The sequence below is a fragment of the Pygocentrus nattereri genome, chromosome 13 (genome assembly GCF_015220715.1).
Source record: "Pygocentrus nattereri isolate fPygNat1 chromosome 13, fPygNat1.pri, whole genome shotgun sequence".
NCBI classification, from domain to species: domain Eukaryota; kingdom Metazoa; phylum Chordata; class Actinopteri; order Characiformes; family Serrasalmidae; genus Pygocentrus; species Pygocentrus nattereri.
Window position 1 is genome coordinate 35,008,504 of NC_051223.1, and position 25,511 is coordinate 35,034,014.

The 25,511-nt window shown below is 41.0% G+C and overlaps 1 protein-coding gene across 3 annotated transcripts in view; it reads right to left on the minus strand.

The window, feature by feature from the left end:
• lzts2b (leucine zipper, putative tumor suppressor 2b) overlaps nt 1-24,738 on the minus strand; it is a 37,229-nt gene extending 12,491 nt beyond the window's left edge. For 2 of the 3 annotated variants that reach the window (XM_017717889.2, XM_017717887.2), the window contains exons 1-2: nt 24,591-24,738; nt 5,938-6,060 (exon numbers count right to left, since the gene is read on the minus strand). The gene's annotated coding sequence lies outside the window, so the exon portion shown is untranslated. Of the gene's footprint in view, nt 1-2,232; nt 2,397-5,937; nt 6,061-24,590 lie in introns of those variants that run through there. The other variant, XM_017717888.2, reaches the window with a different exon arrangement.
• Nucleotides 24,739-25,511: the final 773 nt, after the last annotated feature.

The window sequence follows — 25,511 nt, forward strand, 5'->3', positions numbered from 1 at the left end:
ACCAACGTTCAGAAACACCGCCGACTTTTTTTGGCTCAAGCTCATCTGAAATGGATTGATGAATAATGCAAAAGTGTTGCGGTCTGACAAAACAAACATGTTTAAGGAAATGATGGATGTCATGTTCTCCAGGCCAAGGAAGAAAAAAAAAATTCTGATTGTTACCTGTGTAAAGTTAAAAATCAAGGTTTGTCATGGTATGCGGGTGTTTTAGTGGGTAACTTGCACCGCTGTGAAAGCACCATTAACACTGAAAGATGTATACATATAGAACAACATATGCTGCTTTCTAGATGATTCTGCTTTTAAAACTGGACCAATTGGTGTCCTTGGTCCCCAAATGATTATTATGGGTTGTTACAAGGAAAGGTGACATTTAAAATGGTAAACATACTCTGGGCCTACCTTTTTCAGAACATGTTGCAGGCACCAAATTTGGAATGAGCATAAATTTATGAGAAAAACGAAATTCATAAATTGGAACTGACACATTTCTTTATAGTATATTTGCTACTAATAACAAAAATGACCAAGACTGTAAAGTTCTGGTGCCAGAAAAACAAATGCCCAAACAACTTCTTCACACACACACACATGCGCACACACACACACACACGCACACAGTTGGTGCCATGAGTGGACCGGCAGGGACAGGCCTGTGTAAACAGAATGGTGTAGGAAGGCGAAAACACCACACACTGACGCATTGACACAAGGGGAGATGTAACACTAAATCTGCCTTTATGCCCCCTTACAGTACATTCATAGTCACTTGTACCTATGCTATAAATATATATTCGCGCACACACCTACACACTCACTCTGCCTCAAGGACAGTTAACAGGGCCAGTGAAGGAGAGCACTGTTTCCCATACAGAACATACGCACACAGACCTAGCAGACTCAGGGCAGCCTGTCCTGAGCCTAGAAGTTTTCCAGGGCACGGAGGAAATCCCACTCCATTTCTCCACTGATGCATCTTTCCCTATAACATTCCTCCTGACCCTGACACTTTTCTTAAAGTGATGATGTGGCCAAAAATGACATTTATACATTTTGTCCTCTCACTCAAAATGCAGTCTGAGGTTTGCTTCTTTAGTTTTGCACTGGAGCTAAGAGGCTACTGTGTGGTCTATGTCCCCAGTAGTCATCACTCACTCGTCTCCAACTGTATGGCGTTGTTAACTAATCTCAGGCTTGTTTTTTAAGAAACAAAGGCAGAACTTTGAGAAGAGCTGCATAAGATACAACGAAGTGCAACGGACAGCTGGACATCTCCAGTCATTTCACCACTCACTGTTGATCAACGTGGTCTTAGTTTAACTGGAAAAATGAGTTTCCCATCAGTATTTACCACACGATCGGCCTTTGAAGTCAAACTTTGAAATCAGGTACGTTGAAATTTTTGATACAGTGTGAATTGTGTTGTGACGTCAACTCTATTTACAGCTTGGTGAAGCACAGAAAGGAAGAGTCGAAAAAAGCAGTCCAGATAAACTCTACAAACATAATACACACACAAAACGTGTGCAGTTAAGACAGCAGTAAAAAGGCCAAAACTGAAAAATGCCAGCTAGATAATAAACACTCCACTCAGCCTCAATGATAAGTTTATTCCTTACATAAATCACTTGGATGTCGACGCTGGGTGAACGAGAAGAAAACTACCAACTCACTTGCCATTAAAAGCACAGACAGGCTTAATTCACTCGATGTTTACATTTTATTTGCTGGCTGTTTACATCTTTATACTTGCTGCCTGGTACAGCTGCTCTACATTTGTTTACATGCATTATTACTATGGCAAGTATTAAAAAACCAAATGTTTAAGTTTATTGTGCGTTTATTGGCTTTTGCAAGCATTTTGTACAACTTTTAAACGTAACATTTTATTCTCTTCTTGTTTGTGTAATTAAAGTCAATAACATTTTTCCCCCACACTGTAACATTACATCAGCCAACCCACAGGCCAGAAACCGAATCAAACTGAACTGTAAGAGATGAAGTCTACACTTTTGAAGACTATTTCTTTACTCTATACCTGTCCTGCTGTACTTTTCCTGCCGTGCCTGCCTGCATTCGCACATTCAAGACCGGTGAGGACTTCTCTTCAATGAGATCCAACACTACCTATAAGCAGCCGATTACATGCGTAATGCCATTCCTTGCTAAAACACTTAACCAGCTATAAATTTACACATATAAAACACCCCACCCCCAAAGGTTACATACCCCAGGTTGAGTCCTGCATAGCTGCCTCTGCTTCAAAGCCACCTTTTCCGTGGAGAAAGTGTGTTTAGCTCTGTCTAATCCAACACACAGAACGCACTTCTTAAATCTGCCTTTGGCTGACTGCCACCTTCACAGACTTTCCTCCCTGCCTCTCTCTCGCGCTCTCGCTCTCTCGCTCTCTCTCGCTCTCTCTCCCCATCCTCTGTGCTCCCGAAGGAAAAAGTATTTCTCTGTTGCACGTGTTCTATGTAGCTCAGCTCGGCTTTGAACAGAGGCCTCATCCTTCCTCCTCTCTCTGTTTCCTTACCACAGTCTTTCAAACCCTTTCTTTTTCTTCTGTTCTTTAGCAGACAGATGTTTCAGAGGTACGACTACTAGTGCGTGTGTGTGAGCAATATGAATGGTGAGGGGCAGAAACGGACTTAACGTCAGTAGCAACAAGGAAATGACACACGGGTCTGGAATGCACTATGCACCTTTACACACACTCGGTCCTCTTCTTTCTGTCTTTCTTTGTTCAGTTTATCATTCTTAACAGGCTCTGCTGTGAAATCATCTTCACGGCTTGACGGTCATCGAACATTCTGAACCCTTAGCCAACAGCCGTGCAGTGAAACTAAAAGACAGGAGTTATACAGTATATGACTGAGACCACCCTTTATTTAAAGTGGTTATTATGTATTATTATCTTCTAAGCCGCTTTTCCTTCTGGGTCATGGGGTGCTGGAGCCTATCCCAGCTGTCACTGGGCAGAAGGCAGGATACACCCTGGACAGGTCGTCAGTCCATCACAGGGCAAATGGACAGATAAACACATGCTCTCTCACACAAACACCTAGGGGCAATTTAGCAAATGGCCTGACTGCATGTCTTTGGACTGTGGGAGGAAACCGGAGGAAACCCACTCAGACACAGGGAGAACATGCAAACTCCACACAGAGGACCCTGTTCGCCCAGCCGGGGAATCGAATCCATATTAATATATAACATATTAAATTCAGTAAAAAACAATGTGTTCTTTAGAGTAGATATTAACTTAATTTTCACTAAGCAAATCAACAAAACGTCATTTCTGACTGGGGCACCCAAACTTCTGCATATGACTATGTGTAAGCACAAACATGTGATTAAAAACATGCATCCTAAGCCTAATCCTAATCCTCACCTTAATCTCAATGACCAAAAAGAAATGGTTTCGCTCTTTATTTTGAAAAAATGAAACATAGAGCTGTAACAAAGTACGAAAAGAAAATGTACGAAAACAAATAAACAACATATCCACAACAAGTCTCTCTGTCTACCTCAATTCTCTTACAGATGCTTTCAAAAGGTCTTTCAACAGTTCTTTATAGCACAAAGGCTATACGGTAATATCTGTATTACTCTGCTTTGAGGCTGAAGTCAGTAATTTGTACTAAACTGTAAAACCAAGCAACGATTTACATTAAAGCAACTCTAATGAGTCACAACATTGTTTTCCATAAACCGCATCGGAAGCACAGTAATCATGACCATGCACTGTGGATGTGTGTGTGCATGTGGATGCACACGTGCATGTCGTGAGTGTGCGTGCGTGTGTGCGCACACGCTGGGGTAAGTAGGGTAGAGTAAGTAGGCTAGAGCGCTGTTCTATGGGTTTCTCTCAGGTCCTGCTGTAAATGGGTCACTCCAGCCAGTGTTAATTTGGTCCTGCAGGCAAAACAGGGCTAAAGGTCCGAACAAGGCGGAACAGCCCCGAAACAGCCAGCCACCGGAGGTAAGGGAAAAGGGGGGTGTGGGGGGGGTTTGACTGGTGGGGGTGGGGAGCGTTTTCCCAAGGGATGATGGGATTTTATTAAGGCCAGGTTCACACAAGAATGCAACAAAGCTTTAGAGCCAGAGACCACACACTAAAACACAATGCACGCCTCAACTACAGCACTTAAATGACGATGTCCTTTCCATTGTAAATAATGCAATCCTGCTGATCATCACTTTCCTTACCGGCAGTATTTTGCCACGCATGGTAATGCCCTGGTTTTCATCTGTAGCCCTATAAACATGTTAGTGTGTTTCTAGTAAAGCCTGTTTCGCCATTACAGACTGGAGAGCGCCCACTGCTTTTTTGTTTCCCCAACAAGTTTGGCATAGGGGAGACATTTCATCATGATTTGATGTGATAAAGTTGTGTCCTCTTGGGGATTTGCCATTGTGTGACTTTCAAAAAAAATATGGAGTACATAGTTAATCATGTACTTCCATTCAAATAATACAGCAAATCAACAGCAGTAACAGTGGAATTCTTAAGGGTTAAATACTTTAACTCGGGGTTGGATCCCAGTGCAGCTGGGACATCCATGAGAGACACAGAGCACACACTCTCTGGACCTTTTTGCTTTGCCCCTGGGAACTCTGGGACAGTGGAACGGGAAAAGCTCTAAGCGAACAGCTGGGGTGGGTGGGGGATGAATAGCCAAGTTCCTATTCCTCTGCTGTCTTTGTGGTTTAAGCTGAAGCTCCATCATGAGTGAAATAACTTTCAACAGCAAACATAAACAATGTCCAGGACTGAAGACTTGGTAAGTTATTTCAGTGTGTTGATATTAAATTTTTATAGATGTACTAATCTGACTTGTAATTGGACAGACTGATTACGTCAGTCTGAGTACGGCGACTACATGAGTGGCTAAATGTGCATGACCAATCGAAAGGCTGAGGACGCGCTCACATTCTTCACCTTGATGCAGTTCAAAAGTCAAAACTACAGCCAAATACATCAGTGTTTCTCTTGATGTCAATGTTTTCCATGAAAACATATTTTATGAACTTGCTTCAGTCACAGGGGAGGACTTATGAAATCAGGGGGTGGCTGTGTGGCGGCGTTCAGCCTTTAGCTAATGTTGCTTGTGCATGACTTTTTTTATACAGTCCATCTCTTCCATTGTTAAATAATGGACATTTCCCTCTGATTTTAAAGAAAAATGCTTTGTTGGAAACTATAATAATCCTCCAAATCAGTTGGTATAGTGTAGTGGGTAACACCTCTGCCTTCTACACTGTAGACTGGGGTTCAGTCCCCTGCTTGGACAAGCCGCCTACACTACACCAATAAGAGTCCTTGGGCAAGACTCCTAACACCACCTTCGCCTACCTGTGTAAAATGATCAAATTGTAAGTCGCTCTGGATAAGAGCGTCAGCCAAAATGCTGTAAATAAAAGCATATTTTCAAAAAAACAAACGTGAACATAAACAAATGCTCTACTGTTAAGCTTCTTCGGGTGGACTGACAGCAATGTAGTGCAATATTCCGATTCAGTATGTCCATTTAGTGCTTCATCATCGTTAATCTTTGAGCGGCCCACTATTGCTTTTCTTACATTAGCTCGGACAGCAAAGGCCTCATTCATGTAATTTATCCACGTAATTTATCCACCTCAGTCACCACCAACCTGTGACCTCACCCCTGCCCACCTGCTCCATTTTTGTCAGATAACTGCCAAACAAAATATCAAAATACTGTAAATGTCTTCCAGTTCTACATTACCATGCCAGGTTAAAGATCGGTTTGTACTAAATGGCAAAGTTGGAAAAATGCCCATGGATTGAAGGAATAGTAGTGAAATTCACCTTGATTTGCAAAACATAACGCTGGAAAGAAAAGACACCACACAACTTCTCAGAGCATCAGACACCTTGATAACCAACAATGCCTGTAGCAGACTCACCTCTGTGTGTCAGTAAGTCTGAAGGCTCAGAAGAAGCAAGGGAAGTGGGCTGGCGGAGCAGCCCAGGGTTCACCACATCTGCTGGGCTTGTAAGCTCAGTCTGGTCCCTCACTACAAGCAGGCCTGAAAAAGAGCAGATAAACATTACAAATGGCTTACTTACTTACTTAAGTGCTAGTTATCAGGGTTTTGATCAGATTTCTTTACCTGATTAAACCCAAAGCATCTGGGCCCACATTTCAATTCCTCACTCTCATAACTACATATCTTACACACTAGTTTCTCTGCTATTACAAATAACTTATTATATAGTTACTATGAAATAAGTCTTAGGATTAATAACTCACAATAAAATTTAAGAGGTTAATTTGAAATCTGTATTATATACATTATTCTAATATATATTATCTGTATTATGATAAATATGTATAAGTAAATTCCATTTTTTTTTTGTATCAGCTCAATCACATGGAATATCTACAAGACTTTCCATCTCATCTTTCTCATTTTGAGCCTTTTAAAACATTTAAAAAGCTCATTTAAAAATCAAATTCCTATTGCAAACAGCGATAAGTCAGGCAAAATATATGCAAAGCAAGATGCTATCATTAGCTCACCTGCACATAACCTTCTAAAACATACAGCAGAACACTGCCACCTCTAGGCTCTTAGGACACACTGCAAATTGCAGGCCTACAATATAAGAGTTATCGAAACATCACACATCACTTAGCATTAACTAGCTGTCGCTGGTTATAATGAACCACATGTGCACTTCACTTTTGTTAATGAACCTGAGATAATGAGCATCTCTCATGCGCCGTATGACATAACTGCTATCCCTTTCCCAGCCTGGGCTCCACTGAGAATCCTATTTATATCCTGGAAGCTATAGAGAGGAGAGCAGAGGGACAAAGTTCCTAAAAAAAAGTCCGGTCCAGCTTACATATGTGACCGTACGATCTCCAGCAGAGTTCGGCCTGGCGGGAGGTGTGAGAGAGCGGGACCGCCTGCTGGTGGAGGCACAGATAAGCATCCATTTTCAGGCCACCCCAAACTGAACCTGCACTCAACTTTTTGAGCGGGGAAAAGAGAGTTTGTTCCCAGTGTAAACCTAGTTACTTACACTGAGTTCATGTGATGAAAGTTATTGCATAGCAGAGTTTAATGCGTGAACTTCATATTTTCCAACTAGAAGCCTAACTGTGAGCATTATTTGAGGAGTCTAGCCTGTTGGCTTTTGAAAAAATGGCTATTTTTTGGCATTTGATATGAATTGCATTTTAACAGCAATATTAAAACTGCTCTTTTAACTCCTCTCCTAATGTGTGTGCATATATATATAATGTACAGAAAAGAGACAGTAATATACAGCTGTCAATATGCAGTCTTGCAAATATATATATGTATATTTAAATATTTAAAACTGCATTTAAAAATACAGTTGTCATTACCATACATTTTATAGTATGAATAGTGTATATATTAAGTTTGCAGCCAGTAAGTTACTGTAAATTTACAGAAGTTTTTTTTTTTTTTTACAGTGTGGTCTTTGTATCAAATACAATAAAAAAAAAAGCAGCTTGCTCCAGCTACTACACACGTGCATGTTACCACAACAAGGGGGCAAAGGTTCGATGAAACCAGGCTCTTTACAGCCGTCTCTATCGTTTGCATGTGGTTTGTAAGATCTGAATATATGGTTTTGCTGTGGCTTACGTCAGTTACTGCTTTACCAACACGGTGACTGGCTTTTTTATTACATCCCATAATACACCAAGCATGCTGAGAATTTAAAGCAGTACTCGTATGTAGAGCTTTTTTAGTTCCAGATCTCTGCATTTCTCAAGATGTCACTGATCAAGATTGCCACTGTGATCATAGACCATCCTCTTCATCTGACTGCCAGCCAAGTGATTCATTTAACGCTGTGTTAATCAGCGGAAGCCGATGAAAGGGCAAGACCATTTGTAAGCATGACATTTTGAGTCAAAAGCTAAACAAGAATATGACGCTCTAACAGAGTGTCTGTCAGTCTGTCTGTCTGTCTGTCTGTCTGACTGTCTGTCTCTGATCAGTCAACACAAAAAACAACATGTACTATTTTTCAAAGTTGGAACACCTACAGTGTTACTAATGAATCTTAACTGGCTCTGGTTTCTCAGCAGCTGATGGATTGAGTGGTGAGATTTCTTTGTGTGGCACAAGCTTAAACTCAGTAATCTGTGAGATCCACAGCCAGTGATCCTCCTACCCCAGCACACAAACACACACCCAGCTGTCCCCGTCACACACAATCACTCGGCTCTCAACACGAAGGAAGCTGTCAAATCAGCTCACTGTTACAAAAAACAGCGTGAATTACGCGAACAGATTTCATTAAATCAGTTAATTTACCCCTTAAAATCTCAGGCTTATTATATATATATAAAGGTTTATTATTCAGTAACTACAGGGACTTCAATGCAAACTGGCTGAGCGCTTCTTAGGTTATAGTGGTGTGTAATAAAACCTGGGCATTTAAGAGGTTAACTAAAGTTGGATTTTACTTTGAGACAAATAAGTTGACAAGTTCAATAATGATTTCACTGGATTTCATTCAAGATGTAAGGTATCTAAAGCCTTAATACTTTATATACATACTGTGAAAAACGACCCGTCTTATATAACCCCAATTCCACGAAGTTGGGACGTTGTGTAAAACATAGTGAATAGTGAATAGAGTGAATCATCAGCATCATTAAGGACCCCTCCCACCCCAACCACAAACTGTTCAACCTACTTCCATCCGGGAGGAGATACAAGAGCATCCGGGCCAGAACCAGTCGGCTCAGGTCCAGCTTCTTTCCCTCCACAATCACTCTGCTGAACTCCACACCTCACTGATAACACTACCACTCATACTGCACACAGCGGACTATGAACTCTGCCTCTCATACTACACTCACCAATCAGAGCTGTTGTTTTATTTTATTCATTATTATTACCACTGCACAAATTTAACATTCGACTGCCATGTAAATAACACATCGCAACAGTTATTCAATACAGTGTGCATCTCCAACATGTTCATGTATATATCTACACACCTATAATCTATTTTTGCATATCTATAATAGTAATTTATTCTATATACTGTAATGTTGCACTATGTCTATTTATTGCACACTTGCACAGTCTCATCTATCTATCTATCTATCTATCTATCTATCTATCTATCTATCTATCTATCTATCTATCTATCTATCTAATATTTGCAAAAAACAATAAAATTTATCCGTTTGAACATTAAATGTCTCGTCTTTGTAGTGTATTCAATTGAATATAGGTTGAAAATGATTGGCAAATCGTCGTATTCTGTTTTTATTTCTGTTTTACACAACGTCCCAACTTCATTGGAATTGGGGTTGTAGCTTATGGGAACTCATAAGGCCCTGAAATATGACACACAGATCCAGTAGGTGAATAAACATAACAGCAGCAAGAAGTGAGCCTCATGAAAATCTGCAGTAATATGGAGGGTATTCAACTACAGCCTATGAACAAAATGGATTTTCATTAACTCCACTGAAAAAATGGTTCATGATTCAAGTCAACTGGTCAGACATGAATAAAATGTGCTACAATACAACTGCTGTTTTTCAGTTCGCTTCTTTTGGCGAAATATGTTGAGGTAACATTTTATTCATGTGCATCTGAATCGTGTAAATTCAAAACATCATTTTTTTTTCAGGGTACACTTACTGTTGATCTCCACTCATCCCTCCATCTTTCCATTTCAGGTTATTTTTGTAAGCACAAGCAGGATGAGCCTGCCATCAGACATTCCTCTCCGGCACATCACTCAGACTCTCCACACCACTCCAGGCCAAACCCCCCACCAACCAACCTTCACCATGGAAAATCTCTCAGCAGCACTTTTGTAAAACATTCAGTTTATAGGAATCTTTGGTTCTTTAAACTATTAGCCACTGATTAACCGAGGCTTATTCAGCCTTCAATCTGTAGACTTCTCATTTAGAAACTACAATGTTATGAATATGTAAGTTACATAATCATGAGCCTGAGGAACTGAGGTTTAGCGCTTTAGGGCATTTATGGGAAATTTAAGAGGTTAAGTCTGGACTGAAATGCCCTTTTGAAAATAAGAACTTTTTAAAACCCCTTTTTCTTTTTAAACTGGCATGACCATGCATCCATTTGTCTGTAAAGTCAGTAAACATATCAAGCAAGTAACAAATATTTAACAGACATCTTTAATTTGCAGTGGATTCAGTGTCTGTAGGAGTTATTTGCTGTGAATTTAGGCTGTCAAGAAAATAAGACCATATCCCATATTCATGACTGAGCTCAGCACTGGTACTGGAAACAACTGAACCATACACCAATCAGCCAAACATTAATACCATCCTCGTGTTTCTACGCTCATCAGCTGGATACGTTTTATAGCCTCTTAACACCAGAGATGTCACCTAAAAGAGTAAATAAGAGGAGAAAATGACCAGCCTTACATTAATATTAGCTGAATCGTCCGTTGATACTTGAATTAAGATTAAGATTAAGTGACCCTTATTAGTCCCACAACGGGGAAATTTCACCTCCGCACACACACACTAGGGGGCAGTGAGCACACTTGCCCGGAGCGGTGGGCAGCCCAATCCGCAGCGCCCGGGGAGCAGTTGGGGTTAGGCGTCTTGCTCAAGGAAGCAATCGAACCGGCAACCTTCCGATCACAAGGCTGGTTCCCTAACCTCCAGCCCACGACTGCCCGCTGAATATATCAATTTGCCAATTTGCCCTAACGCACAGCCCTAATTCAAACCTGCCTCACCGTTGAACAGTAAGGCTTGTAAAACTTTCACATTTCTCATGTTTTCTTTGGTGTATAAAAGCGTTTTGTACTGGCAGCCTTATGGTTACAAATGTGAAGCAATTCACTGTTAATGTTGCTGTGGTTCTTTGTACTGCAGAGACCCCAAGAAACAACTTTCTTTTTTTCTTTTTTGGTCTAAACGGTTCCACCCTGAAATCTACAACCTCACCAATAACCCTTTTTAAGTGTTTTGTCACACTCTCACTACTGTCTGCTGTAGAGTGACCTCTGGTGTATCGTGTGGTCATCTACGACTCCATATCCTGTTTGGTAGACAGTCACGAGGCCAAACACACACACACACACACACACACACACACACACACACACACACACACTCTTCACCGAAAAGCCTTGAAGTAGAGACACACCCCTGGGATCTAGAGCATAAGCGTCAACAAGTCACTGAACAGGAAATTAGGCAATGAAACATCAGTTGGAGCACGAAGGTAAACACGCACACACATACCGAGTAATAGTCCGGCTCCAGGAGTAAAGACGGAGTTTGTTTATGGAACGACTGAAACAGTAGAGGATGTGGGCACTAAATGGCATTTACCCACAATTCCACAGAAAGTATTAGACAAACTTCATCCTTAGTCTTTAGTGACCTTTTTCAGTGTACAATGCGTTTCAGACTGTTAAGGCCAGACAGAACCTTTGACAACACTTCAGGAGGTGGACAGCACAACAACAACAAACTTTTCATGCTGGTATTATCAAAGCGCTTTCCAGCAAGGTGAACGTTTAGCAGTAACAGAAGAAAATTAAGGTGAAACTGAGTTTCAGTTTAGAAGCATAATAACCTAAACAGTCTCTCCACATCAGGTATTTACAGAAAGCCAGATCTGTAGATCTAAGATTGTGTGTTGACACAAACAGACAGACATTCCGTGAGGTGCGCTGGTGCTTTAAAGCCATTTAGAGCTCAAAAGCCAAGTAACATTTTTCTACATCTCCCCTAAAAGTCACAGGCGGCCAGTCAAGGTCTTTCAATATGACGAGCCCTCGGTTTTCCTTTGTTAAGATCTACGCAGCTGCGTTTTTGTAAGAGTTGTAGAGGACGTATTGTTTTCTCAGGACGTCCAACAAAAAGAGCATAGCAGTAAACAATCCTGCTCATAAGAAATACATGAACAAGTTTCTCTGCATTGCTTTGAGATAGAAAAGGCTGAACATCCGTGATATTTCTCACGTGATAAGCTAGGGATCAGAATCCAAAGCCAAATCAACCTACATTTTAAAACCATTCCTGAGCGTCCTGTCCAGTTTTCAAGATAGCGGATTAGTAGAGCCTTGTGATCAACTCTATTTAAAGTTGCACAACGATCCGATATGATCATAAACTTAGTGTTGTATTACTACCTTCTAGGGGTGGGTGAAAAATATGGTACTAAATCCAGTTGAACAGTCCTAATTATGCCCTCTTTAGCACAAAAGGTTTGCTTAGAATTGAACCTGTCCATAAAATCAGGCAAAGCCCCATACATACAACCTTTTGACCTTAATTCCTTGAATGGATCACATGAATACCTTGATTCAACAGACATTCAAGATAAGGGTGGGGAAAAATAATAGATTCTCAAATGCATTAAAGATTCTGACTTGATCATTTTACATAGGCTCTACATTTCCCTACTGCAACATAAACTCATACACACACAGACAGTAGAAAGCAGGGTATTTTGGCTCAGCCCAGCTTGGAAGAAGAAAAAAGAAGCCCAGGATCTCACTAATGCATGATAACGGTCATTCTGTTGTGTACGTGAAGCTGCAGGAGTAACATACAAAGGCAAGGCAGGTTTATTGTTTTTTACACAATTCAGTTACTTAAATAAAAGCCTAAGGAACATCAAAATGAAAAATAAAGACAAAGAAGTTCAATAGTTCAAAGAAATAAAGATAATTATTGTACAAAGTACATAAAAGGATAAATGAAAAGATAAAAAGGACAGTAAAAACAAAGGGCTTATTATAATAGCTCATAAAAAGGTACAACAGCTTGTAAACAGTAAAGCACAGTAAGAAGAAAGTGAGAGTCTTCAAGCACAGAAGAGAAAGGCTTTTAACCTGGATTTTATAAAATGCCATATTTAGAGCACATCTAAGACGTCTAGCACTTGGTTCCAGTTGTGTGCAGCACAACAGCTAAATGCTGCTTCACTGTGTCTAGTCTGGAGATGTGTTCTGGGCCGAGACCATTCAGTGATTTATAGACTAGTAACAGCTCTTGAAACTCCACGCTGTAAGTAACCAGAAGCCAGTGTAAAGATAATAGAACTGGAGTAATGTGCTTTGCGCTCTTGGTCCTGGTTAAAAGTCTAGCATTCTGATTCAGCTGCAGCTGTTTAATGGTCTTTTTATGGTGTCCATTTAAGAGTCCATTACAGAAGACCACCCTGCTGGAATTAAGTGTGGCGCCAAACCTTTGACTCTGGCTATATCTTTTAGATAATGGAAGCATGTTTTGGTGATTGCTTTGACATGACAAATGAAGAATGGAATAGAATAGAATTGAATAGAATTCAGAACTACTGGCCAACTGTGTTTGCACAGAGGAATTAGACCTCCGCATTTAACCCATCCATGCAGTGTAACACACACCCACCCACCAGTGGGCAGTGAGTACACCTGCCCAGAGCAGTGGGCAGCCCTATCCACAGGCTCAGGGAACAGCTGGGGGTTAGGCGCCTTGCTCAAGGGCACTTCAGTCATGTCCTGTCAGCTCAAGGGATAAACCGGCAACCTTCTGGTCAAAAGGCTGGTACCCTAACCTCCAGCCCAAGGCTGCCCCTAAAAGTGTCACAAGAAAATTCCCAGCATTTTCTGTACATCTTGTAAAATGATAAAAACATAATACTTCAGGGTTTCCAACAGCCATCTATAGCTGAATTCCAGAGTAACTCCAATATAATGACAAACACCTTTTTATATATTTGTCAAGCACTTGGGCTTTCCTCTGGAAGGTGCTTATTAAGGGGTTAATCAGAGTCACAATAAGGGACTGGGGTGTAAAAGGTCTTCTGTAGCACAAACAAATTTCAAAATTTGCCCCCTATGGAATGAATAGGTTTTATTCCCGTTCTGAGCAGTTTTATGATGTTGAGCTTCAAAAATGTTGAATTCCAAATGGCAAAACTGATGCATGGAGTCTCTTTCATACATGACAATAACAAACTTATTCCAGATGTACACTATCAAAATCAGATTTGGAAACAAGTATTTTGAACAGGTCAAATGCAGAAAGACTCTTCTAATCCTAAGAGCTCACTTCTTGCCGGGGGTTACTAGATTCTTTCTGGCAAAACCTGAAAAGAAGCAATGAATTTCAAGGTGCACAAAAGGTTTGTCTTAAAACATCAGGTTAGTGCTGTAACCGTGTCTACATGATCAGAAAGTTATATTTAATGCTTTCTTTGACATTTTTGACTTTGTCCTAAATTTCCTTCGGGATCAATAAAGTATCTATCTATCTATCTATCTATCTATCTATCTATCTATCTATCTATCTATCTAAAACAAGAAATATCTTTTTTTTATTCAACAACAGCGTTGCAGATTAAGTATAAAGGCCAGAGCTAAATATTTTGTCTTTAGGTTAGGCTGCAACCAGCTACTGTAATACACTGTCCCAGCAAGTAAGTGTAGCTAGTCAGTCTAAAGGCTGTATGAGGTCATGTTTTGTATGAGAAATGAGCCTCTAATGAGACATAATGTCTTAGGAAGGAAGAAGAAAAAGAAAAGATGAATGAATTAAGACCATAAGACTTTTTACAGAGCTGTAAGAAGACGGGCAGAGTTTCAGCAGCATGTTTTCATGTGTCATAAAGTTTTATAAACTTTTCCCGCAGTCAATGAGCTGAGTGGCGACATGATGAAGAAGCAGAACCTGACTGGTCCTCTTGTGTGTGTGCTAACTGGCTCACAGATAGAACCTTATAGAACCAAGCTAGAGTTTGACCTTGGAGATAAAACTAGATAAGGAGACAAAAATGCATATATCTTTTTAAAAAAATGATAAAAATAAAAAACACACCTCACATAAAGTTAAGAAGTTACCATCTGTCAATTTTGACAAATGTCTCATGGAACCTTATAATTCCAAGGGGATGATTTGTTACATCACCTTTCTTATATGTCAACTACATATGACAGTGTTTATCATTTATTGTGATAAATTTATGTCAAAATTAAGTCACAGTATCCTTTTCTGAGCATAGTATTATAGTACTGAACATGATTTTAATGAAAGATTTTAATATAAGAGCATGTAAGGTAAAAATAGAGATAACCACTACATAGGCAGAAATAAAAAATAGACATGCTTTTCATAACTGCGTCCTGAATCAAAATCAAATCAGACGGTGCCTAAAGACTCTCAACTCTTTTTAAGATGGTACGTAAATGGATTCAAAGCACTCAAGTACTCCATCAACACCAAATAATTTTGGTCCAAATAATGGACACCAATCTTTACCCAAGTCACATCAATGATTTGTAATGTATTACAAAACAAACACGAAGCAATAGAATCAGAGCATTTTTTGCTTCACATGGTTCAGTCCTGATTTGGAGGAGGAATAAGGTCATGCCGATACCCAGGAGCATTCCTGAGAGCTTTGTGCCAACGTTATGAATCAAACATGAGACATTCCAGGTGTGGCCGGTAACAGGCAGGTGGACCCAGCACCATATTTTGGCTACATCTGGTAAAGGCATTTCAAAAGTCGCTTCCAAAAATCGCTAACACCGTCTGCGTTCGATTAAATTCTTCTAAATTTCCGAATAATTCATTGCAGTGCCGCTGGTGAACAGATTTAGCATCTGCTGATGGTTTTAATTAAAGAGCTGAATAATATCCAGGGGCTCTTGGGTGAAATGATCTCAAAGTACAACACAGACATGCTTCACTGGGGAGTGACGGGAGGGAGAACCAGTTTACACATCAGGGTGGTTCTATGATTCAAACCCACCCTTTCCCGGGAAAACCCACCTACTCAAAGCCTGACGCAACACATCCAAGTCGCAGCTGCGGCATATTCATCATCCAGACTAATTAGCGTATTTTCAGTGATCCTCTTATGGTGTGCTGGGGGGGGGTGGCCCGTTCCCATAATACAACTGAGTCACAAAAAAAGTGATGTTTATTCTCCATTCACTGCCCTCGAAGGGGAATTCCACCCATTTTAAATTTGTGCATAGTCAAACGTATAATGTAAACAAAGTCATTCAGAGCGGTTTGATGTGAAATCCTTCCTTCTGCTGACAGAAACCAGACGTCTGAAGAGTTGAACACTATCACGCAAAAAGCTGTTACATGAAATGGTTATGAATGCTTGATACATGACACATGAAACATTGTTTTACCATAGTTCATAGGCCTAAAGTGTATGTTCTTATGAACATTCATCGAATGCAGGGGGTTATAAGGCAAGATATTCCAATAAGAGGACTTTTTTTGTTCAGATTCACCACTGTTTTATCATCATCATCAGCATTACATATAACAAGTCAGAGGGCTCATCGCTTTGGACACTAAATGAAATGGCTATGTATATGTTGTAGGCATTGTGACCCCTGGTTCCTATCAACACCACTGTTAAGAAATTGCCTGTATATCCCTCTAAAATACACTATTTCACATACAGCCACTTTGAATGCCTTTGCTTACACACCAATTTTGAAAAATCTGTGGAACTCCCCTTAAACATGCGGGGCAAAAGAGATGTTTTCTTTCTTAGCATTTATTCAGTATTTTCTGAATATATCAATGTACACGAGGCAGACAGGAACATGAGAACTATTCTAAGTAGCCACACAGGTTATTAATATAATACCAGCAGACACCAACCTTGCTCTTCACAATAAGCCAAACAGTAGCATATGATATGCCATACAATGAATTATAGCTATGAGTTCATAGTAAAGCGCACAAGCCCCTATAAAGTCACATTCAAAGCCATTGTAAAATAACAATATGACTGCAGACATCAGGTGAATTCGGTATTAATGGGTCAAGTTATTAAAAACTGCACCATTCATGGAATAATCTAGTTAATCCTTTCAAAGCATCTCGCTGAAGATCCTGAGAATTATAGAGACCTGAGAATGAATTTGTTCACATCTGCTGGCTGCGTATATAATATAAATAATATTAAAAAATGTATAAATAATATAAATTTTACAATATAAAATACAACCGGCATGTGACTTACTCAGAAAGGGTATTTGTAGCACATGCAAAATAAAAATATAAAAATTGAATGACGTCAAATTTAACTCATCATATGCTTTTCTGAGCAGGTCATGGATATCAAAGAGTTAAACACTGACCAGCTGCATGGTTTGCTATAAAGGGAGCATAATAAGGCCTGTTTAATTGGATTTACTACAGCACAGTATGTGAAATGTTAAATAAAAATCATTTGTGCTGAAAGTTTTTGACAGTATTGTTTTTTATGTAACACTACTTGCCTCTTTTTTCACACGCTCACACGTATCAGATGTCAGAAAAAATATATTAATTTCCTGTGAAAAAGTCTCATGATATATTTTTGCCATATTGCCCACCTCGACAAATAAATGCAACAACAGTTTTGAGAAATCCTGTTATTACTGGAGAAGATCAGATTACACAGAAAGCTTAACCACAGAAAGAGCCTAATTTCTGATGAACTACATTGTTTGGTGGAAGAATTGTTCATGGTGGTTAATTTGATTTTAAAAATGATCTAGCAGCCCCCCTGCCCCCCCGCCCCCCGGGACCCTGAGTGATTTTACCACTGTTAAGAGGTTTTAGTGTGGTGAGAGCTCAGTGTTGTGCCTAATAATGCCCCTAGACCATACAATATAAAGTCATATTGCACTGCACAGCCTCTCCGGGCTTATTGTTCTAAGTAGCTCCACACTGTAAATCTTAATTTGAGGCTCTTTTCCTGACAGTGTTCCTGTCATGGTCAAAAGTTTCATAACCTTTCTTATCTACACAACACTTCGACTAGCTAATGATGAAAACAACCCCACCTAATGCAGGCACGTTTCCATTGACCTTTTCTTCTTCCCAGTTCCGGTGTTCCCAAAATAGTCTGAACTCTCAGATCTACTTCAGAAAAGCAAGGCGCAACATAAACTCCAGGGCAGCCTTGTAGTGAACATTTACTCGGGGACAGGAGATAAGGCCGCGCTGTGTCTCTGGAGACTGGCCCGCAGCCAGCCAGATTTCTACTCATCACAGTTCTCTGCACACTGCATGGAAGGGGGGCTAAAAGTTCTAGGACAGTTTGTGCCCTTGGAAATATAATGTCCTATCTGGAAGAGTAGTTCAGGGACAACTGGCCTCGGACTTCTAGCGCTACCAAAGGGCTGTTTAAAGGGGACATTTAACAAAGTTATATGGTGATCGACACCTATATCGGGAGCTGTACTTGGATCAAAATGGCATATCTGTCATTTGAAATGTTCTACATTTATTCGGAGTGGTGCTGCACACTATCCTACTGCTTAACATAAATAAACTGCAATAATCACATGTTGTTATTAAGAATGTTATTACATTAAAAGGGGGGGTATTTATGGGTGTGTATGTTTATGTGCTTTCCAGTAAGTGGACAAATGTGTCCCATTTCTCACACATGCAAACGCACAGGACCACTCACTCGTTCCCAAATACAGCTTTAAGGCTGTATCCACACAGTTCAGCACAGTATCAGGCAGTATGGCCAAAAAAATCTCTGTATGATAAGATCAGTTTGAGTGTATATGACGGTGTTTATATACTCACAACATTAAAACCACCTACTTGTATCTTCACTTATTGTTTTATCAGCTCCACTGACCATATAGAAGAACTTTGTAGTTCATCTGTTTCTCTGCATACTTTGTTAGCCCCCTTTCACTCTGGTCTAGAAAGGGCAGAACCCACCTTGGACCACCACAGAGAAGGTATTATTTGGGAGGTGGATCATTCTCAGCACTGCAGTGACACTCAGGTGGTAGCGGCATGTTGTGTGTTGCACTGATATGAGTGGATTGGGATGTAGAGGTGCCACTGTACAGGCACCTTAATGCAATTGTAGCACCATTTAAGGTGGAATGGGAAGCTTGCATAAGAAGCCAACTTCAGTTTTGTTGGACTTCTCCAGTCATTTGCGTAATATGTGCATCCCATACACACCCACGACCATCAGACACTGCTGAAAAACAGTCATTTCTGCTATCAGTACCAGCTGGTCCACGGCCTATTGGTCACACACCAGGAGAACGCTGTCTGATGCAGCTGATTGAGTGAGATGGCTCCTTTCAGGCAGAACGAGACTACACAGAAGCTCTTTGGTGTCCATGCAAGGCTAAGCCTAACCCCAAAAACCATTCGTTACTTTAAGTCTGCTGCCTTGAAAACACCATTTTGGATGCAACAGGTCAGTCAGTGGGAGGTGGTTCAGGGACTGCTGAGTTTTCACTTTATATAAAACATGACAAACACGCCTGGCTCAGATATTCCTCCAAACAGGCTAATATTAGTATGGTTTAGAACGCTTGCAGACATAACCAGTACAAAGGGTATGACAAACCTATCTGATACTAATTTCAACCAGTATATGGACTGGTATAACACCCTCCTACCAGTACTGGTTCCGTGCACTGGTGCAACATAACATTGTGGGAGCATCAGCACCTACCTGTCCTACATAGATACGACATTATATATGATATATTCACACAATCATGGTCTTAACAAGATCTTGCATACTTTTTGAACATTTCACGTTAGTCTACTAACTTAAGTAAAATCGCACACCGCAAGTGTGGAAAAGCCACAAATAAAGAGAGCAGCATGTACTACTGCGGAGAGTACGTGTGCAGCATAACACACTCCACTGTAGACACAGTGTAAATTCAGCACTGCTTGATTCTACTTTTTCTAGGCCTGTGTGTGCAGAGCTGAAGCCGCAGAGCACGACCGATTACACTAAAGGAAGTGAAGAGTACATATTGACATAGTTTATGATCCCCGACCAAGGAACTTTAATAACCGAGCCATTCCTTAAGCAGGGGGGGGTTCGTGTGTGGACAAACCAGCTGGCTACGTTCTCACAAAGCGACACAGATGTGTCAGGATGAAAAATGTGTAAACTACTGAAAATTCTAGTTCAAACAAAGCACAAATGAATTATGGGCCAGACTGAGAAAGTATGACAGAGTGGTAGAGGTGGAACTGGGTGTTTGTGTGTTCTGGCTGATGTGATGTCAGAGAGGACATGATTTTCTAAATCCCAAATTAAACCACTGTGTTTGGCTTTCGGGGAAGTAGGCCATAGATCGGTCTGGAATCAACACACACACACACACACACACACACACACACACACACACACACACACACACACTCTCAATTTGTTTAGTGACAGGGCAAAAGCTAGAGAACACAAGCTTTAGCAGAGCTCTACAAAGTGGTAAACCGTCACTATTAGTTTGTGGCCATCAGTTTGGTCCATAAATAACAAGGAAAACACACCTCTGTGAAAATGCTCATTTCTGTACGCATCCCTAAGGCAATTATTCTGAACTTTTTTTGGACGTTCTGGAGAAAACACAGACCTGAAGCTTGAAAAACACACGTTTTTGAAGCCTGTAACAGAGCAGTAGCAGTTTTACGGTGACTCTCCGCAAACAGCCCTGACACAGAGCTGCTGCTGCTGTCTTCCATTTCTAGCAACTGCCTGAACCGCATTGGTCAGACTACCACTCACAGTCTGGGATGTATCTAGAACGGCCAGACTGAACTTCCAGAATCTAGAAAGTCCTAAATTCTATTAAATTGGTCCCAGTCGTTTTAAATCAAAACATGAATGGTTGATTCCACAGTTAGTTCCTACTTCTCGCTGCTGTCGAAACAAACCCTTGCACCTCCAAAAGCTCACTTTTAATGTAAACCAGTGGAACCAGAATTGTTTCCAAGTCATTTTGGACCATTTGTTTTGGTCCATTCATCATGAAATGTACACACAATGTAAAAAGCAACAGGCATTTTCAAGTTATGCCAAAAACTGAAAAACGACAAAAGGGAGATACAAGGCTTCATTCCTGGACCAAGGGGGGGGTGAGCTTGGCTGTATCTGCCTTGACAACACAAAGAAACAAATTCTGATTGGGTCATTTTTCATTAGACGTTTCAAAAAAATGAACCCTTTTGTTTCCAACCAGAACTTAACAATGAACTAAAACCACAACTACAAAACTTACAGAGTCGAAATACTACGTGCGTACTACATATGAGCATTATATTACATAAAAATGAACTACGTGTATATTTGTACTCCACAGAAATCACTATAAAGCCCTGAGTGTTCCCCATAACACTTCATTTCCAAAAGCAGAAAGGAACAACACTTTCTAACACAGTCTCCAGTGCAATGTAATAATGCTATAATGCACTGTAACGACATCTGTATACACACACACTGTAGAACTTACATTAACCCTTTTACACAGTAGCATTAAAATGCAGTTTTGGCATATTTTGGAGGCACTTCAGTTTGTTTTGCATGTTTTTAGCAATTATACTTAGATCGAAATGTGTATAATTTACAAAATCAGACACGAACTGGAATTGAATCTGTTGATAAGCAAGCTAGTCAACACTTATTAGTGTTTAACTGTGGTTAAATGCTATTTTCTTTATTGCGGCTGTTGCAGGTGACTGATATGAAGCCGAGGCGTGTCTGTTTTCTCTCAGCACAGACTTCTTTGTGGGTGGGAAGGTGGGAAGGTTTTCACGGCATATCGTTTACCCCTCCCCCTTCCCCTCTCATTACTCACTAGCAGCTCAGCACAGAGTCACAATACTCACAATCAGAGAGAAAACAGTGTCACGGTTCACGGTCACAGTTATTGGGTGTTACATATTTCTCTATATTAATTTTATTTTACATTGAACGGAATGGAAATCAAAGTGCAAGATGAGGCTACAACATGAAGAGCTCACCTGCTATCAGTCGGCATTTGCAGCTGATGCTGACGAACACGCAGCAGGTTTTATTACACCTGATACTTCACAGCTGCTGATCACAATGTCAACTTTCCAGATTCCTCAGATAAGATTATATTACGCTGTAGAGGATGTGTGTTGAAGTTAGCTCTGAGACCCTGAAGAACCTGCATTTAGCACCAGATAGACAGGTAAGACAAAAAGAGGTAAGTTTTCCTCTCATCTAGACCCTTTCTCAGAGGTCGCCAGGAGTTTAACCCCTTAAAGGGGAAACGTTCACAGCGGTGGTGATAGGAGCCATACGTCTGAAGTATTTATTGCTGTTAAAAGCTACCAGAAAGCTGTTGGATGAGATGATTACAAATGCATTAACTCACGTCTGAGACACTGTTTTACAGCAGAAGTGAGAGAAAGTGGCCTAAAATGCACTTTCCTGCTGTGAAAAGACACATGCCATACATACAGTGCCCAAAATATAGAGATTTTTAGATGTATTGCTTTTTTATTATCAACATTACATATAAAAACTCATAGGGCACATGTAAATTCACTGGTCATTTTGGATAGTAAACAAAACGGCTACATTTGCATTGCAGGCATCATGACCCCTGGTTCCTATCACCACCACTGTAAATAATCAGCATCAGCAGCTTTCACATCAAACCATTTTGAAAGACTTGGACACTAAAATTTTGGTGGAATTCCTCCTAAAGTGTATTCAGTAACTGTTATGAATTATTCTGTAACAACTTCGAAAGTTATGAGTAGGTTATGTGATTCTGAGAGCGAAGAACTGTGAGCTCATATACGGACCCTTAGAGCTTAAGTGGAAACAAAGTCTTTAGCTGCAAAGCTTTAGTGATTTATGAAGCAAGTATGATTCAGAGTACAAACCTAGACCAGATGAGCTTGAGCTTTTAAAGCTGGAGATCTGCTCGGCTGGACTTACGAGCAGACAGGTGTGCTTGCCTCGCTTGACTACAGATCACGGAGCTAGTGGACGTTTCAGGGCAAACACACATACACCCAGCCAAATTCCTTAAGCTTACTCCCCCGTTTTCTTTTTACTGCTCTAATTCACTAACACAATGCTGTCACATGACAAGGGGAGCCCAAGATATTTGAGAAATGCTGAGAGGCCATAAGGGTTAAAGAGTAATTCCACAACCTTTTTTAAATTGCAGCAAAAATAACTCATTAACATGTAAAACAAAGTCATTCAGAGCGATTTGACCTGAAATGCTTCACGCTAGAGAAGCGCATCGAGCCAAAACTGTTCACAGTGGTGGTGATAGGAACCAGACGTCTGAAGTGTGTCATGCCTTTATAATACTGCCCTCACAGAAGCTTATGGCCTGAAGCTGTCATAAATACACTGTCTGGTGCCTGAGACATCGTTTAATGATAGTTTTGAGGACATAAGCAACACAGTGCCCGAAAACCCTGTTTTATTTAGATTTCCCATTATTTCACCATTATCAACATCACATGTAAAGCTCAGAGAACACGTGTAGGTTCACTGGTGGTTTTGGTTAGTAAATTAAATGGTTATGTTTGCAATTTAGACATGGTGACCCCTGGTTCCTATCACAACCACTGTAAAGAAATCTTAGATGAACTACTCTGCCATTAACCACTTCACTTCAAACCACTCCGGATTCATTTAAAGATTAAATTATCCAGAAAATGTTCAAGTTTTTACATGAATGATTCATGATGCCCGAAACTTGAGTTTAACTTAGTTTTGAGAACAAGTTTTGGCCTAAAAACATATTTTAAATGTCAGCATGTCAGGCAGGTACAAACAAGGGCTTTTTTTATTCCCACTAGCTTACTGTTAACGTCACATGGGTCCAGGGGTGTCTTGTGTGTGTGTGTGTGTTTGTGTGTGTGTGTGTAAACTCTCTCTCTCTCTCTCTCTCTATATATATATATATATATATATATATAGGTGCTGGAGCCTACCCCAGCAGTCATCGGGTGGAAGGCAGGATACACCCTGGACAGGTCGCCAGTCCGTTGCAGGGCTATATATATATATATATATATATATAAAGTGTGTGTGTGTGTGTGTGTAAACTGGTTAAAAGTGTACCAGTGTAAAAGTGTTACCCCTGGATCCCATCACCACCACTGTAAAGAAATCGGAGTAGGTTTCTATGCTGCTGTTCCTATTTTGAATGACTGTCTCCATCTGCACGCCTGACGTGAACAGAATTTTTACAATTCGGTGGAATTCCCCTTTCAGAATCCACTAACACGCCACTGCAGGAGGACAAGCTGGGACAAAGCACATGCAGCACATCAGGCCCTATAAGAGCTGCGTGCAGAACGCCTGGACGATGAAACATGAACACCAAAGGCTTGTGGCACGCAGCGTGGGCTCTGCCCCCAATGCTGAGCTCGCGTGCGCGTGCCTGTGCGTCAGAGCGCACTCACTATTTTCCGTTTCATCCGCAGAAGCGCGGTGGCCTGGTTGGACTTCACGCAACCGCAGCCCTGTTCAGTCTCATGTCATCTGCGGCAAAGTACATCAAGATAACGCAACCGCACGGCGGGACCAGCAGGACTGCCACTCTCCCGCCCTCCTACTCAACACTACTTTTAAAGTACGCTCGACTTCTCGGTTCCTCCTCACAGCAGCTCCGCACTCCGTTTCACTGGCTGAGCTACACGTAATAAAAGCCAAACAGGCGAGAAACCCGGTGGCCCACAACCGAGAACTTCAGTCCTGCTCCACTAACCGACTTCTCCCTTCAGTCTGCAGTGAGCGCAGCGCAGCGTCCAGCTTACCATTAGTGAGGAGTGGACACTCGCCAGCGCTCTCCACCAGTTTACTCTGCAGCGTGGTCCCAATCCTGCCCGATCGCCGCCTTCACTCACTCTGTCTGTCCGTCTCGCCTCTCCAGCTGGAGAACGGCCTCTCATGTCCCGCTGGGGGGAGGAGCCTGCCCTCCTTAATGCTCTCCTGCTCACGTGACCTTTATCTCCACTCACGCTGTTCTGGGATCAGCTGAAGGAAACATCTGTGAAGCTGATCCAGGATCTGTGGTTACCCTGTGAATTGTATAAACACTGGAATACTGAAGATGTGAAGAGTTTTCCCTGCTGAAAAAACCCAATGGGTTTGCTTTTCTAATGGGAATGGGTTTTATGGTTTCCAGTAGAGACCACTTGTCTCCTGCTGAACACCTTTAGATTCCATTAGGAAAGCGCTGAATTTAGAATCAGCCAGAGGTCACCTGTTAAACCAGCAGAGTCATTTAAAAAGCCAAAGCATACTACAACACTGCGGAGCCCTGCCGGTGACATCCCAAATAAACAGACGACTTAGCAATGTGTGGGAATGAGATAATTAAGTCGTGGCCACGACATGGTAAGATGTAGGAACGAGATCCTCGTGCTTGGCCGTAGTTTACTAAAGCGTTGGAATGACATTATTAAGCCTTGAGCACAGTTCAATAAGGCATCATCTCATTCTCACGCCACACTAAGTCATGGCCATGACTTAATTATCTCATTCCCACACATGGTCACACATTAAGATCTCATTTGCACGTCTTACTAAGTCACGGCAATGACCTACTTATCTCATTCCCTACTAAGGTGGAGCCATCAATTAGGCTCTCATTCCTACTGCTTGCTAAGTCATGGCCACAACCATAGTGTGTGTGTGTGTGTGTGTGTGTGCTCACTAGTGTGTATGTGGTGTTT